General features: G+C 38.8%; 1 pseudogene; it reads left to right on the plus strand.

The window, feature by feature from the left end:
• The first annotated feature begins 6892 nt into the window (after nt 1-6892).
• LOC125470287 lies at nt 6893-14260 on the plus strand (annotated as a pseudogene).
• Nucleotides 14261-15586: the final 1326 nt, after the last annotated feature.

Genomic DNA, 15586 nt, shown 5'->3' on the forward strand with positions numbered 1-15586 from the left:
ATGTGTTTGGTATTTTTAAATTACTTAATATTTTTATTTTTAGAATTTAATTCAGGGTTATCCACTTTAGGTATAAGGGCAATATACATATGGTTTATCAGCCTTAGACTTGATCCTATGTTGAAGAAATCTTTAACCATGTTCATAATAGATTGGCCTACAAGGCCCTAACAATTTTGATAAGACAAAACATGAATACAATCAGGTGCAGGAGCTTTAAGAGCCCCAATACTATAAAATTATCACTAAGATATTGGTTAATCGGATTAAACCTTTACTAACACATTGCATTTCTAGGAATCAAGGAGCCTTTGCTCCTGGAAGATCCATCTAGGATAATATTCTGATTACTCATGAAATCTTCTCATCATTTAAGGGCAAAAAAGATAAGTATGGTGTTATGGCTATCAGATTAGATCATGAAAAGCTTATGATTTTATTAGCTAGGATTATATTAAATCTGTTTTAATAAGATTCGGATTTAATACTCATTAGATTAACCTCATTATGGAATGTATTATGTCCACTTCCCTTTTTGTGTTAGTTAATGGTAAAGCTCATGGCTATTTTCATCTATCAAGGGGCATTAGATAGGGTGATGATAGGAGCATATTCATGCGACTTAATTAGCTTGTTCTCGTGCATTTATGTTGTGTTTACTTAGTTGTTTTAGTGTTTAAGGCCACTTTTGTGTATTTTCAGATTATAAGGCCAAAGTGTGCAAGAAGATGCAAAGTGGAGCTTTTTGGAGCGAAAGAGGAATGAATAAGTTGAAGCCGCACCCTAAATACAATATTCATGCCATTTTCTTATTAAGCCACCATATCATTTCTTTATTATCCCCAATCCGTGCACTACCAAAAACAACCTACAATTAATCATCCACCATCTCATTTTTAATTCTTATCCCTAAACCATTATCTTCCATTTCATATCCACCAAACCGTGCACTTCCACCTTACCATATCCCATCAATTCCCATTAACCATCACTTCCCATTATCCATATACAACCGTCCATTACCATTATACCTTCCCACTAAATCCCCCCCATTAGCCATTAACCCTTTTATTCTATCCTAAGCCACCAATTCCCAATGATTCCCGTGCATTCCATAAGCCTAAACAATTCCATCCATCATTCACTTCCCATTATTTATGCTAAACCATGATCCCATTGCCATTTAATTATTAAGCCACCATATATCAATCACTTCCCATTAGTCGTCCACTTCCCATTATAAAACCCTTCAACCCATTGATCCCATTTAATTCCACCATTCCATTTTTCTAACCTAATAATTAATCCGAGCATCCATTCACCCTAAATGATCAGCCGCACCATCCCCTAATATTCTAATCCATCCACCATTCCACCCACACCACTTCCCATTATCCTCTAATCCGTGCATTGCCATTAACCTTAAAAAACTAACCAATTCGTGCATTACAGAGATCATTCCCCATCAGCCGTGCTTGCTGGCAGACATTATTCTCTCCATTTTTTCCGTGCCTTCCATTCCAGCCATCTTCCATATACAATCCATCATACCAACCTTCCTCCATCAATCCACCACCACACTTCCACATTCCATTCCAAACCTGCCGTAGCCTTACCATCCAATCTCCCTGCCATTCTAACCATTTTCCACAAAAAAATCCAACCTTGCCGCACCACCTTATCACCATAGATCCATCCCTAAACCCGCAAATCATCCACCAACACCATTTAACCAATCTGCCACAGAAGGAGAAGAGGAAAGAGGAGCTTCGACGCGCACCAATTCACGTGGATTCGTTGGGCGTTCTAGGTGTAATCAATCCTTTGTGCTTTATGTTTAAATTCATTTGTAATTCTCTTTTTGTGAACATGAGAGGCTAAATCCCCCTAGTTAGCTAGGGGGTGATTCGAAACCATGGTTATACTTGCAATATGAATTGATTATATTTGGTTGGAATTTCATAAGTTGTGGATTCAATTTGTTTAACTGCTTGATAGATAACTTATTTATGTATGTTGATTGAGAGTGCACGCTTAATTTTCATGCATGAATATGATGCTAGAATATAAGTGAATTTCACCTAATAGTTATGAACTTATATTCACAAGTAGTGGAGGTTGCTTATAAACAATCGCGTTAATTGAATTCCTGGCAAGAGTATCATGCTTTTCATAGTTACAAATGCCTTGTCGATGCTTATAATTTCCAAAGAACGTAATGATTCTAACTTGTATCTTTATCATGCTGTTCATATAGAGAACTTGTTAGGAATAATTTGTTTGCGATGCATATTCATCCAATTCAATGATTCTAGGGAAATTTGAAGGTTAATTTAAGCGGACCTAATTAACTTGGAGTGTCGAGTTCCATAATTTATCGAAAGACCAACTGAGAATCAATTTTGTATGCAAGTATAACATGTGTGGAGATGAACCCCTTGGCTATTCCATCATCCATATTTTCATCTCATTCATATTTACGTTTTGCCTTTAATTACAATTTGTCCATTTAATTTAATATCGTCCAAACACAATCCCCCCTTTACTTTATTGTCAAATTAGTTAGAAATCAATTTAGTTTGTGTTTTTAAAGAATTTTGAGTCAAAAATCCAAGTGATTAACAATCCCTCCTAATCCCCGGTCCAGAACGATCCCTACTTATACTTATACTACAATTGTCAAAAAGAGGGTTTAATTTGTGCGCATATAAAACTCGCATCAGGTGACCCCCCTCTCTCCCTACATATTTATTCTATGTATGGAATCCCTAATAAGACACTAGGACAAAGTTGGTGGGTCTCCTAGGAACAATGTTGGTCTGCTAACTGCTCCTAAAGGGTTTAGTGTTGCAAATATGATGTTTGCGGATGACTGCCTGATCTTTGCTAAAGCTACTAATACTGCAGCTAGGAATATTGCTAAAGTTCTTAATGACTTTTCCTATACTTCTAGATAAAAAATAAACTTCCATAAGTCATCGCTTTACTTCTCCAATAACACTCTAAATCATACTAGTAATGATATTGTTAATATTCTCCAAATCCAGCATAAAACCATTATTGGCAGATACTTAGAGATCCTTAATATAATTTTCTAGAAATACCTTGTTAATGCTAAAGAGCTTATTATTAAGATTCAGAACAAATTATCCAGTTGGAAGGCTAATACACTATCTAAGGCAGGGAGGCTTACTCTCATTAAAGCAAACATTTCTGGTGTTCCAAATTATCCCATGGCATGCTTTAAATGCCCTGAAAATATTACTAAGGCTATTGATAAAGAGAGTAGGAAATTTTTGTGGGAAAAAGACTCCAAACTAAACCTTGTTGTGTTGGACAAAATTTGCTGCTCTAAAGAGAATGAATGGTTAGGCATTAGGAAGAGTGCTCACTTTAACAATGCTTGTTTGGCTAAATTAGGGTGGAAAGTCCTAATCGAAGATCAAAATTGGTGGGTCCAAATTGTTAAAAATAAGTATTTGGAAAATGAAGATTTTTTTAATAATAAAATTAGACAAAATTATTCCTGTGTGTGGAAAGGTATCCTAAAGGCTAGGGAAGTTGTTAGGATGGGGTTGAGCTGAGTAGCCAGAAATGGAGAAAATATTCTTTTTTGGACCCATAATTGGGTCCTTCCTTTCCCTCTTACCAATCTCTTATCTAGCTCCCAACTTAATAATGTTGATCATGACCTGAAAGTGAGCCAAGTTATTGTTAATGGTCAACAGAATAGACAATTGCTATATTCTATGGTTGATGTTGTTAACAAAATTTGTAGTATTCCTTTGCCTTTAGCCTCTCAAGACGATTCATGTTGTTGGGGACCAAATGCTAATGGTAAATTCTCTGTCAAGTCTGCAACTACAAAACTCTATTAATAACAATGTTAATTCTAGCAAGCTTTTGAAAAGGATGTGGAACCTTAACTTGCCTCACAAAGTAAAAATCTTTAGTTGGCTTCTCATTTTGGGGAAACTCCAAACCAAAGACCATTTGGCAAGATATATTAATAATATGCCTACTATTTGTCCCCTTTGTAACTCAGATAATGAGAGTATTAGCCATCTTTTTGTTTACAGTGATTTTGCTAGGCAGGTGTGGAACAACCCCACTATATCTATCTCTTTAAAGATAAATCAAACCCTTAATTTCAATGATTGGCTAAGCTCCCTGGACAGCAAAATCGTTGACGATTTGAGTGAGTTAAATATGATGCTCCTTATTTGTTCGCAAATTTGGAAGGAAATGAACCTTGTTGTATTTCAAAATAAAAATTCAAATTACACTAGAATTGTGAATTCAGCGTTAAGTATGGGTAGAGATTATCGTGCAGCTAATCTACTGGTGCATAATGGGCCTTCTGGTGACCAGAAGGCGAAACCCGGCTTCATTCGATGGTCTCCCCCAGAAACTGGTTTTGTCAAGTTCAACTTTGACGGCTCGATGATTAACCAGCAGGCTGCTTATGGTTTTGTCATTAGAAATGAGAATGGTTTCCCTATCATTGTTGGGGTGCATAGTGTTGGATAGAATACCATTAATGTGGCGGAATGTTTGGTGCTTCGTGTTGGTCTATGGATGGCAAACTCTAGGGGTTTCAAGTGCATCATTGTTGAATGCGACTCTAAGGTGGTTATTGAGGCTATTCGTGGTGCCTATCATGCTCCCTGGAGACTGAGGACCATTCTTGCTGATATTTAATGGCTGGCGGGCTTTTTTGAGGATATTTGTTGGAAGCTTGTCTTCAGAGAAGCCAATTTTCTAGCAGATGAATCACAAGTGTGGTTTCTCAGTTAATGGCTTCCATTTTTGGGATAAAACTATTCCATTGGCTGCTCATCCAACCTACCTTTTTCATTCTACTCAAACAGATTGACCTAAGGGCTTTTCTCTTTAATATAGTTCTTTCCTTTACTAGCAAAAAAAAAAAAAAAAAAAAACTTTATTTTTAATGTGCTTTATAATTTTTTTTTTTTTTTAATCTTACTCTTTGCCTATAGTATACTATAAAAATAAATAAATAAAAAAATAAAACTTAAATTTTTTAAATTTATATAAAATAATAATGGAATAATACATATTTAAGATACCATATTTACATATACACTAAGACTATTGTACCGATTCAAATTTTTTTGGAATCACACTATGACCATTGTATTTTATAGTAAGTTTTTTTAATAGTTAAAAAAATTAAAATCATCAAAATAACTTTTTTTGTAACGAGTTACCCACGCTTCATCCTCGTGTAAACCTGTTAAAATCATCAAAAGCAAAGATAAACCTCTACTAAACAAAAAAGAAGTGGAGAAAAAGGGTCACCTTGACATACCCCCTGGGAGCAAGAGAAAAACTCATGCGGTGTGCCATTTACCAAAATTGAAAAGCGAGCTAACTGTAATAAAACACGCACCCAATCCACAAAGATAATAGAAAAATAAAAACTAGAAAGCACATGGGGACGAAAATTCCAGTTCAAAGTATCAAAAGCTTTAGCAATGTTGACTTTTATGCCTACGTTACCGCTAAAAGCCTTGTTGTCCATAAATTGAACCCTTCTGAAACTAGCCTAGTGCAATCAGAAATACATCTACCTTTGAAAAATGATGTTTGTTAAGGAGAAATAATGCGAGTGGCAATTAGGCCGAATCGATCAACAAGAATCTTGGGGATAATTTTGAACAGAAGGTTAGCAAGAGTAATGGGCCAACCCTGAGCAATAGTGGCAGCTCCTTTTACTTTAGGGATAAGAACCACAAAGTTGCAATTGGCATTGGGATAAAGTCATCCACGCTTAAAAAAATCCTGCACAAAAGCAATAGCATCTAAACCAACAATATCCCACTGATAAAAGGAACCAGGAAAGCCATCAAGTCTCGAAGCACTCGAGGGATCCATAGGAAAAACAGCACTTCTAATTTCATCTATTGAAGCTAAACAAGAAAGAGAAAGATTTTCCTCTTCACTAACCATAGGTGGTATTACGTAAATTCTAGTTGGTGTGAACGAAGAATTAAATAAAGACCGATAAAAGTTTACCACATGATCAACAATAGCAGTATGAGAAAATAGTACATTATCACCATCCAAAAGAGTGACATTCCTAGAAGAAGAATGCCTACCTCGATAATAAGCATGGAAAAACACGATATTAATATCACCTCAGTGAGCCATTTAACCCGAGCACAATTAAGTTATGTATAATTTTGGTAATGTTAGCTGGAAAGAGACATATAATTTTAGGAATAATGCTACACTTACGAAATTTTTATACCACCTTTCTAATAGAGGTAGGACCTACCAACACATATGAGTCTCATCTTTATTAGAGAGGTGGTACAAATGTTGATGAAAAGTGTGGTACGCGTACCATTTTTGTAATTTTAGTGGTAATTTCCAAAACAAAAACACTACTCTTAACACATTGTTCATACTACATTTCTACCAACTCTCTAATACATGTAGGACCCAAGGTTAGCTAGAAAGTAAGCAAACACATTCTATTTTTGGATATATATTTGTTCTTTTTTTATGTACAATTTAACGATAGTATTAGTAGGTTAAATTGTTAGTTGTTAATGAGAAGGGGATTAGTGAGAATCAAACTCGCACTCACAACGCATAGGCATCATTGATTTCCAGCACTGCGATAAAACGCCTTCTGCTAAATATTTGTTTGCGGCCTCCAAAATAAAAGAATTTTAAGTAAGAAGTATTTTAAAACCACTTGAAAATTGAGATACTTGCGTACCAACTTCTCAGTTCTCATTGCTAGCTCTATAAATGGAAGGTATGGAACCATTTCTTTCATCCTCCTACTTCCACTCGTTCTATATGTTCTTATTACTTAACATCACATTATAATACTCTCCAGTCTTTGAAGTTTGAAGCGATGGAGCCAGTTGCTGCTCAAACCATGGAAAGTAACAAGCTTCAAATCACTTGTGGAATCTCCTGTTCTCAACTCTGTTCCTTCCGCTTATGCCTTCAACATAAATCTTAATGAGGAGGCGGATCCAAACGATCCTGAATTTGCAATCCCCATAGTTGATATGTCTCTTCTCACATTGGGATCTCCTGATCAACGGTGCAAAATCATTCATGACCACATCAAAATTTGCGAAGAATGAGGCTTCTTCATAGTAAGTAGTTAAACTAACTAATTAATTAATCATAATCATGATGATTAATGAAGGCTATGATTGACGCGTGCCATGAATTTTTCAGCCTCCCAGACGAAGAGAAAGAGGAGTTCAAATTTGGAAGTGATGTGCTGGAGATGTTCAAGTACAGAACCAACTATAATGTTGCATTGGACAAATTCCTTCTTTAGAGGGACTTCTTCAAGGTGAGAATCCATAAAATTAAGGTTTCACCATAAAACGAATTGACAATATAGAGAGTAACCTAGCCTCTTATAAGCTTATACAGGGTCCCTCCCTCCATTAACGTGGGACTCATTCTTAACACGCCCTCTCACGCATGGAAAATTTTCGAGCTTAACATATGGACAACATAACGGGGTGACGTGGAGCACATGTGGCTATTTGGTTTTATACGTGGAATAACCTGCTCTGATACCGTGAAGAAATTGAGATTCCACCATAAAACTAATTAGTCATACGGAGAGTAGCCCAACCTTTTATAAGCCCATGCAATGTCTCTTCTCCCATCAATGTGGGACTCATTCTCAACACGCGCCCTTACTTGTGGCGAAGGTCCCTCCTCCCATCAATGTGAGATTCATTCTAAGCATGCCCCCTCATGTATGGCGAATTTTTGAGCCTAACACGTGGACAACATAACAGGGTGATGACATGGAGCACATGTGACCATTTGGCTTCACACATGGGACAACTTGCTCTGATACCATGAAAAAATTTGGGTTCCACCATAAAACCAATTGGTAATATGGAGAATAGTCCAATCTCTTATAAGCCAATGCAAAATCTCTATTCTCATCAATATGGAACTCATTGTCTACGCCCCCTCACGTGGCATTAGAGAACAAGAGAACAAGAGAAGTGGCATTAGAGGTAACACGCGCAATCTCCGAAAGCTTGGGATTGGAGCCCAACTACATACACGATGCGATGAACATGGATCGTGGCATACAAATGGTCGCCGCCAACTACTATCCGCCTTACCCTCGGCCAAAAAGCAATTGTTATACCACATCACATGATCTGTGACAAGCTTACCATGCATATACTTCTATGAAATAATTGAATTACGAGGACGGTAGCAAGAACGCCAAACCCAATTACCCCAAGTAACCAGAGGTTATTTACTTCTTTTAAAATCATAAGCCCGAGCAAGTGTTAAATGACCATCAGTAGCATCATTCCAAACCAATAGGTCATCCAGTCCAGGATCCATAGGCAAAGTAATAGAGAGCAATTGATTCCATATTGAGTGCATCCGATTATGGAGGAAAGCAGGTTGACACCAGTGGCCATTATATATAAAATCAGAAACTTTAGATATGAATGACTTTCGCATAGACATGGGAATATCCAAAGCATCCGCAATGGGCTCAGTTAACCAAACTGCATGCCAAAAAGAAACTTTGTGACCGGTACCAATAATCCAATGAGATTTAGAAACAATATCCCCAACAAGAAGGCGCAACCCAGGCCATATGGAGGAACATTTATAAGTCAAACAAGGTAGTCCCGAGCAATTAATAAAGCGGCCTCGACGAAAAATTGCAGCCATAGAGGAGGTGGTCAAAATGTCCCAAAACTTCTTAAGAAGAAACGATTTGTTTAAAGAAGCAAAATTACGAATACCAAGACCCCCTTCATTATAAAGAACACAACATTTTTTCCAATAAAATTACAAGCCTGAGACTTTACTTGAGCTAGAACAGAAGCAGGCCATGTCTTATCACCTCTACAAAACGCAAGGATATCATCAGCAAAAGGAACATGTGATGGAGCCACTACCCTGCGAGGAGAAGAAATAGAATTAATACGGCCTGAATTACGAAGTTTAAGGATTCCTCTACTACGAACCTCTTCAGCAAGACAAAAAAGAAGAGGAGAAAGCGAATTCCCCTGATGAACCCCTCGTGAACAACCAAAGAAACCAACTGCAGATCCATTAAAAATAATAGACAAACGTGCTAAGGCAAGAATAGCACCAATCCACTTGACAAACGTTGCATGAAACCCAAAAGCTGATAAAACATTTGTGAGAAAGCTCCAGCTTAACGTATCAAAGGCCTTAGCCACATCAAATTTAATGGCCACATTCCCACCATAATTCCTATTACCAAGCAAATTAATACCTTTGGAAGCTAATAAGATACAATCTAAAATATTCCTGCCTTTGAGAAAAGCAAACTGGTTTGGCAAAATAATTCTGGCAGCAATAGGAGCAAGACGATTAGCAAGTATCTTGGTAATAATTTTAAGAAAAAAATTTGTTGAAGCGATTGGACGGAACTGGGAGATAGCATTAGCCTCTGGTGATTTCGGAATCAAAGCCACAAAATTAAAATTGAGATTAGGGAGAATATAACCAGACTGAAAAAATGAGCGAACTGCACACACAACATCAACACCAACAAAATCCCAACCGGCACGAAAAAATTGCCCACCAAAACCATCCGAACCAGGAGCACTATTAGGATTCATAGAAAATACAGTGGACCGAACTTCATCAAAGGTAGGGACAGCTAGTAATGAATCATTTTCAGAGGCAGAAACCATAGGAGAAATCAACCTTGAAACCATATATGTATTAGTAGTGGAGCCATCATGAAAGAAAGCATTAGAAAAATGATCAACCACATGAGATCGTAAAGAATCAACATTTTCCACCAAGTCCGATCCAATTTGCAAAGAGGAAATAAATTACGAGCACGACGAATTTTAGCAATCTTATGAAAGTAACTAGTATTTCAATCCCCATCTTGTAACCATTTTAAACGAGCCTTGTCACTCCAAAATTTTTCCTGAACAATTAAAGCATGAGAGAGATGGGAATGCACTCGTAACTCAGCCTCATGCCGAATCTCGGAAAACCCCAAAGTAGAAATCTCAAGATGAATAGATTCTAATGCATTCCGAGCAGAGTTGACACTGGTGTTAACATTACCGAAAACATTAGAATTCCAAGCTTTGAGAAGAGGCTTCAATAATTTAAGCTTTGCTTGCAAGACATACATTGGACACCCAAAAACTTGGAAAGAACCCCAAGCGTCGTTTACGAAATTGATCCGGGTGATCCAACCAAACACGCTAAAACCGAAAAGGTGTGGGAAATTGCGCAACGTATTGTTGAAAAGAGATTAAAAGTGGATTATGGTCCGAAGAATGACGTGCAAGAGTTGAGCAACTAGTAACTGGCTAGGTGTCATACCAAAAGGAAGAACAAAAACACCGATCAAGAAGCATTTCAATGTGCGAAGAAATACCACGACCATTAGTCCATGTAAAAGGGGAGCCTTTATTGTGAACCGGTAAAAGACCACACGTATCAACCATTGCCTGAAATTCCTCGCAAGAAGAACGTTGTGGTAGAATGCCACCAATTTTTTCATGTGCACCTAAAACAGCATTAAAATCTCCCAAAATAAGGTGAGGTCCAGCAAAAATAGAAGTTTCATGAGCAAGTGAAAGCCACAGAGAACGGCGTTCCACCACAGTAGTAGCCACATAAACAAAGGAAATACCATGAGTAATACCATTCACATTAAAATGAACAAAAGCATGTTGAGGCACAAACTATCTTAGGAGAAGAGACTTGCACTGAATGAAAAATCCATAAGTTAGGTTGCTGAAGGCCACGATCATTAACCCCTACTAAAGTCATACCAATTGACCTCCAAAAGTAAGGACGAACACGGTTGAGAGTAACAAATGGTTCGGCAATACAAATAATATCTGGAGAATATTTACTGACAATACTACGAAGAGCTCGGTGTGTTGGAAGATTGCCAATGCTCCTTATATTCCAATAAAGCATCTTTATTGGGTAATTTTTTTAGAAGCAGTCCTAGCCCGTGTCTCAATGGGCTCAGGACGCGAATCACCATCACGAAGTTTTTTCCATGTCGGTATCATCAATATCCTTCGCAGGAGTGGACGCACTAACGCTATTCGAAGGTAACCCGGATTCCGCCATATCAAACCAAGATGTAACATGTTGAAGATCCTTTTGTGCCCTTGAAGTAACCAAGTTCACCATACTAGCCGAAATGATAGTCTTATTAGCACAAGCATGGGTATTTTCAAATCCTGGAGGAGGGCCAACAGGTTCCACAGTAATAGAAAGTAAATCTGAATTTTCAACCATTTTGGTAGAATTAGAACTCAAATCATTAGTAGTTGGTTTATCAGAAACCAAGACAGAAGAGGGACCCGTAGTGGTCTGCTGATGAGGAACTTGTATAGGTGAAATATCAGCATCATTAATATCAGTTACTATACCATCCATTTTCCTAATATCTGTAGAAGGCAAAACACCATCATGAGAAACAACCACAGCTTCATTTATTTGTTGGACATCATCGTGAGAAATAACTACATTCGCAATTTTTTCCAATTCATGATTGATAGGTACATGTATAGCCTGATCTGCCATAGCGACAGCATCTAACTTATCATTGTTAACATCAGGAGTTGCCGTAACGTGAATCGGGCGATACTCCGGTCGAACACGGCTTTTGGATACAGCTTTTGATTTGCCTGTTCTACTGAGGGAACGTCCCCTGTGATCATCCACCTTACGTACATATCGGCAATTGGCCAACAAGTGACTGACCACACCACAATTGCTACATTTAGGTGGCAATTTTTCATAAATAATATCCATTGGAAACCCATGACTATCTCGTTCAACCATGATAGAATGAGGGAGATCACTTGCTAGGTCCACATCCACCAAAACCCTTGAATAATATCCATACAATCGTTTTTTTGTTGCTCTATCCAATTGTAATGGAGTGCCTACCCCACGAGCAATTTCCATTAAATGTTGTGGATGACAATATTCTTGGCTCAGTCCATAAATTTTTATCCAGACTTGAGCATGAGTCTGGGGTAGAGTGTCCCCTGGTTTGAAATCAGGCTTCCATTGAGAGAGACAAAATAATCCATTATTCAGAGTGCAAGTACCTCCTCCCCACACACGTCGCATATCATCTTCGGTACTGAAATGGATGTCAAAAAAACCCTTACCTAGTGGTACAAGACGCCATGAGGTAAGTGGACGCCATAACGCAACCAATGATGATTTCAAGTCTTCAGTTTTAACCGGAGTGGAACCCTTTTTGAGCAGAAGACGACCAATAAGATTTGTTTTGAACGATTGCAACTGATTTTGATAGAGATCCTCACTAATCTTGACATATGTTTATCTCCACGTACCACTGGAGCCGGAAGCTGACTGAGGTGCACGGTTGACTCCACCGAATTAGAAAGAATGGAGGCAAACGTCCGAGCTTTGGAAACAGGATTTACAGAAGACGGGACTTTCTCCAGCGTAGCCAAGAAAGACCATGGGCAAATCGTCATGGTGAATTCAATCGAAACCAGATCGTAACATAAACAATGACAGAGACACCGGTAGAACCAACAAGGAAGACGACAATGGCGGAATCTCAGAGCAAACCAAGATGAATCAGATCGTCGACACCTTCCAAAACAAACCAGATCGTCCCTCGAACTGCTTGACACAGGCAGAGAAGTCAGACGCCGTTGCCATCAACGACGACTCCACCGCCACAGAACCCTAGGGAAGCAAGCGCCTTTCGCCTTTTAATTTTCGCAAGCGCGTGCAGCGCGTTCCATGACATCAAGCCTGATGAGTAACTGTCAATGGACCCTTCTTCATAGTAAGTAGTTAATTAGTTAAGTAGTTACACTATCTAATTAATTAATCATGATCATGATGCTTAATGAAGGCTATGATTGACGAGTTCCAAGAATTTTTCAGCCTCCCAGACGAAGAGGAGGAGTTCAAATTTGGAAATAATGTACCGGAGATGTTTAAGTACGGAACCAACTATAAACTTGCATTGGACAAATTCCTTCTCTAGAGGGACTTCTTCAAGGTGAGAGTCCATCCTGAAGAAAATTGAAGTTTCATTATAAAAATCAATTGACAATATGGGGAGTAGCTCAACCTCTTATAAGCTTATGTAAGGTTCCTCCCCTCATTAATGTGGGACGCATTTTTAACACGCCCCCTCACGCATGACGAATTTTCGAGCCTAACAAATGGACAACATAACGGGGTGACATGGAGAACATGTGGCCATTTGGCTTCATACGTGAGACAACCTGCTCTGATACCATGAAGAAATTAGGGTTCTACCATAAAACTAATTGGGAATATGGAGAGTTGTCCAACCTCTTATAAGCTCATGCAAAGTCTCTCCTCCTATCAATATAGGACTCATTCTCAACACGCCCCATTGCGTGTGGCGAAGGTCCCTCCTCCCAACAATGTGGGATTCATTCTCAGCACGCCCCCTCACGTGTGGCGAATTTTCGAGCCTAACACGTGGACAACATAACGGAATGATGACATGGAGCACATGTGACCATTTGGCTTCACACGTGAGACAACTTGCTCTAATACCATGAAAAAATTGGGGTTCCACCATAAAACCAATTAGCAATATGGAGAGTAGTCCAACCTCTTATAAGCCCATACAAGATCTCTCCTTTGATCAATGTGGAACTCATTGTCCACGCCTCCTCACGTGGCATTAGAGAACAAGAGAACAAGAGAAGTGGCATTAGAGGTAACACGGGCAATCTCCAAACGCTTGCGATTGGAGCCCAACTACATACACGATGCGATGAACATGGATCGCGGCATACAAATGGTCGCCGCCAACTACTATCCGCCTTGCCCTCAGCCAAAAAGCAATTGGTATACCACATCATACGATCATGGCCTATTCACTCTCCTTATCCAGAATAAGATGAATGGCCTCCAAGTTGAACACAATGGAAAGTCGCTTACAGTCAATGGCCCTGCCAACGGTTTCTTTGTCAACCTCGCTGACCAAATGCAAATACAAGAGTGATGCATCGGGAAATTGAGAACAACAAAGCTACGCGGATATCTATTGCCATACCACATGGACCATCTGTTGATACAATTATCGCACACCGGAGTTGTTGGAAAAAGAAGGCCAAGCTCCGAAATACATTGGAATGAATTATGAGGAGTACATACAGCTTCAGCGCAAAGGGGGAAGAACTACATGAAATCCACCTTTGATCACATGCTAGCCTAACCAAGCTTTGCGCACACTGAAAGAACTGCAGTTTCCTTTTGGTTTCTTTTTCCGTGAACTTTTTTCGTCACAATTTCTCTTCTTTTTTCCAACAACCATGTTATATTATCTGTGATGCTCTATTAAGGCCAAATCTCTTGTAGTTCAAATGGGCATGTTTGAAGTTTGAACACACAATTTACTACTGAATATTCCTCAAGATATGTTAAACACAACCTTCTTAAGCAAAGCCTTTTCACCCAAAGTATCAAATTAAATTTAAACTTTTTATGCTTCTTAATTTCAACATCTGATGAAAATAGTTTCAATTAGTTAGATTGGTTTAGTGGGTGGGATGACTTTCTGTGACATCCCGTCCCGAGAATATCGAACACGTGCGTGTGAAATGACTATATTGCCCCTAGTTCGTTTCGTTTACATTTATTGGTTGTTTGATGGTGTGTTGGCATGTGTTGGGCCATCCACACACACTCACCCTCACTGTCTCTCTGTCCCTTTCCCTGTCTCTCTCTCTCTCTCTCTCTCTCTCTCCCGAGTCCTCTTTCCTTCCTCTTCCTTCTGAAAACGTACGGACACACACAAACACACTCAACCACTTGCAGATCGAGGGAACCAAGACTACCTTCGTGCTCGTGAGGCTGAGAGGAGTCCAGTGGTACCATTTTCAGGTAAGGTTATCGCCGTTTTCACGTCGATTTGACGAGGTCCGTTTTAGTTACTATTCATGCAAAAATAATCTAGCACGTTTTTGGGATTTTGAAGCTCGTAGGTGACTTGGTGAGGTCCCAAGGAGCCTCGGAGTGCTTCGTTCGAAGAGTTTTGACGTCGGAATCGCCTGGTTCGAAGTTGGCCGGTTTTGGATTGTGTGGACAGGTAAGATCTCGTGATTTTTAGGCCTTAAAAGTGTTATATCGTTGTTCTACTAGTTCTAGGCTTCAATTTGGTGCAAGAATGATAGGAGCATATTTAGGCGACTTACTTAGCTTGTTTTCGTGCATTTATGTTGTTGTTTCTTAGTTCTTTAAGTGTTTTAAGTCATTTTCGTATGATTTCAGGTTCTAAGGGTTAAAGGAGCAAAGAAGTGCATTTTGGAGCCTTTTGGAGCATTTTTGGGCCAAGAATGGATAGCTTATGCTTGGAGCCAAAGTGTTGGACAAAATTGAAGCTTTGTGTGCACTTTAGAACATAAAACAAAGGGCCTAGCCCAATCAAACAAAGCCTTAGAACCAGAAATTCCCATGCCAACACATAAACAAAGCCCTTTGCCATGCATTTCATACCCTTTCCACTTCCCATTTCATCATTATTCCCCTTACATTCCACCTA

Source organism: the organism of the source record quoted next, unplaced genomic scaffold (assembly GCF_019419815.1).
Source record: "Pyrus x bretschneideri cultivar Hongxiangsu unplaced genomic scaffold, Pyrus_bretschneideri_v1 Contig5, whole genome shotgun sequence".
NCBI classification, from domain to species: domain Eukaryota; kingdom Viridiplantae; phylum Streptophyta; class Magnoliopsida; order Rosales; family Rosaceae; genus Pyrus; species Pyrus x bretschneideri.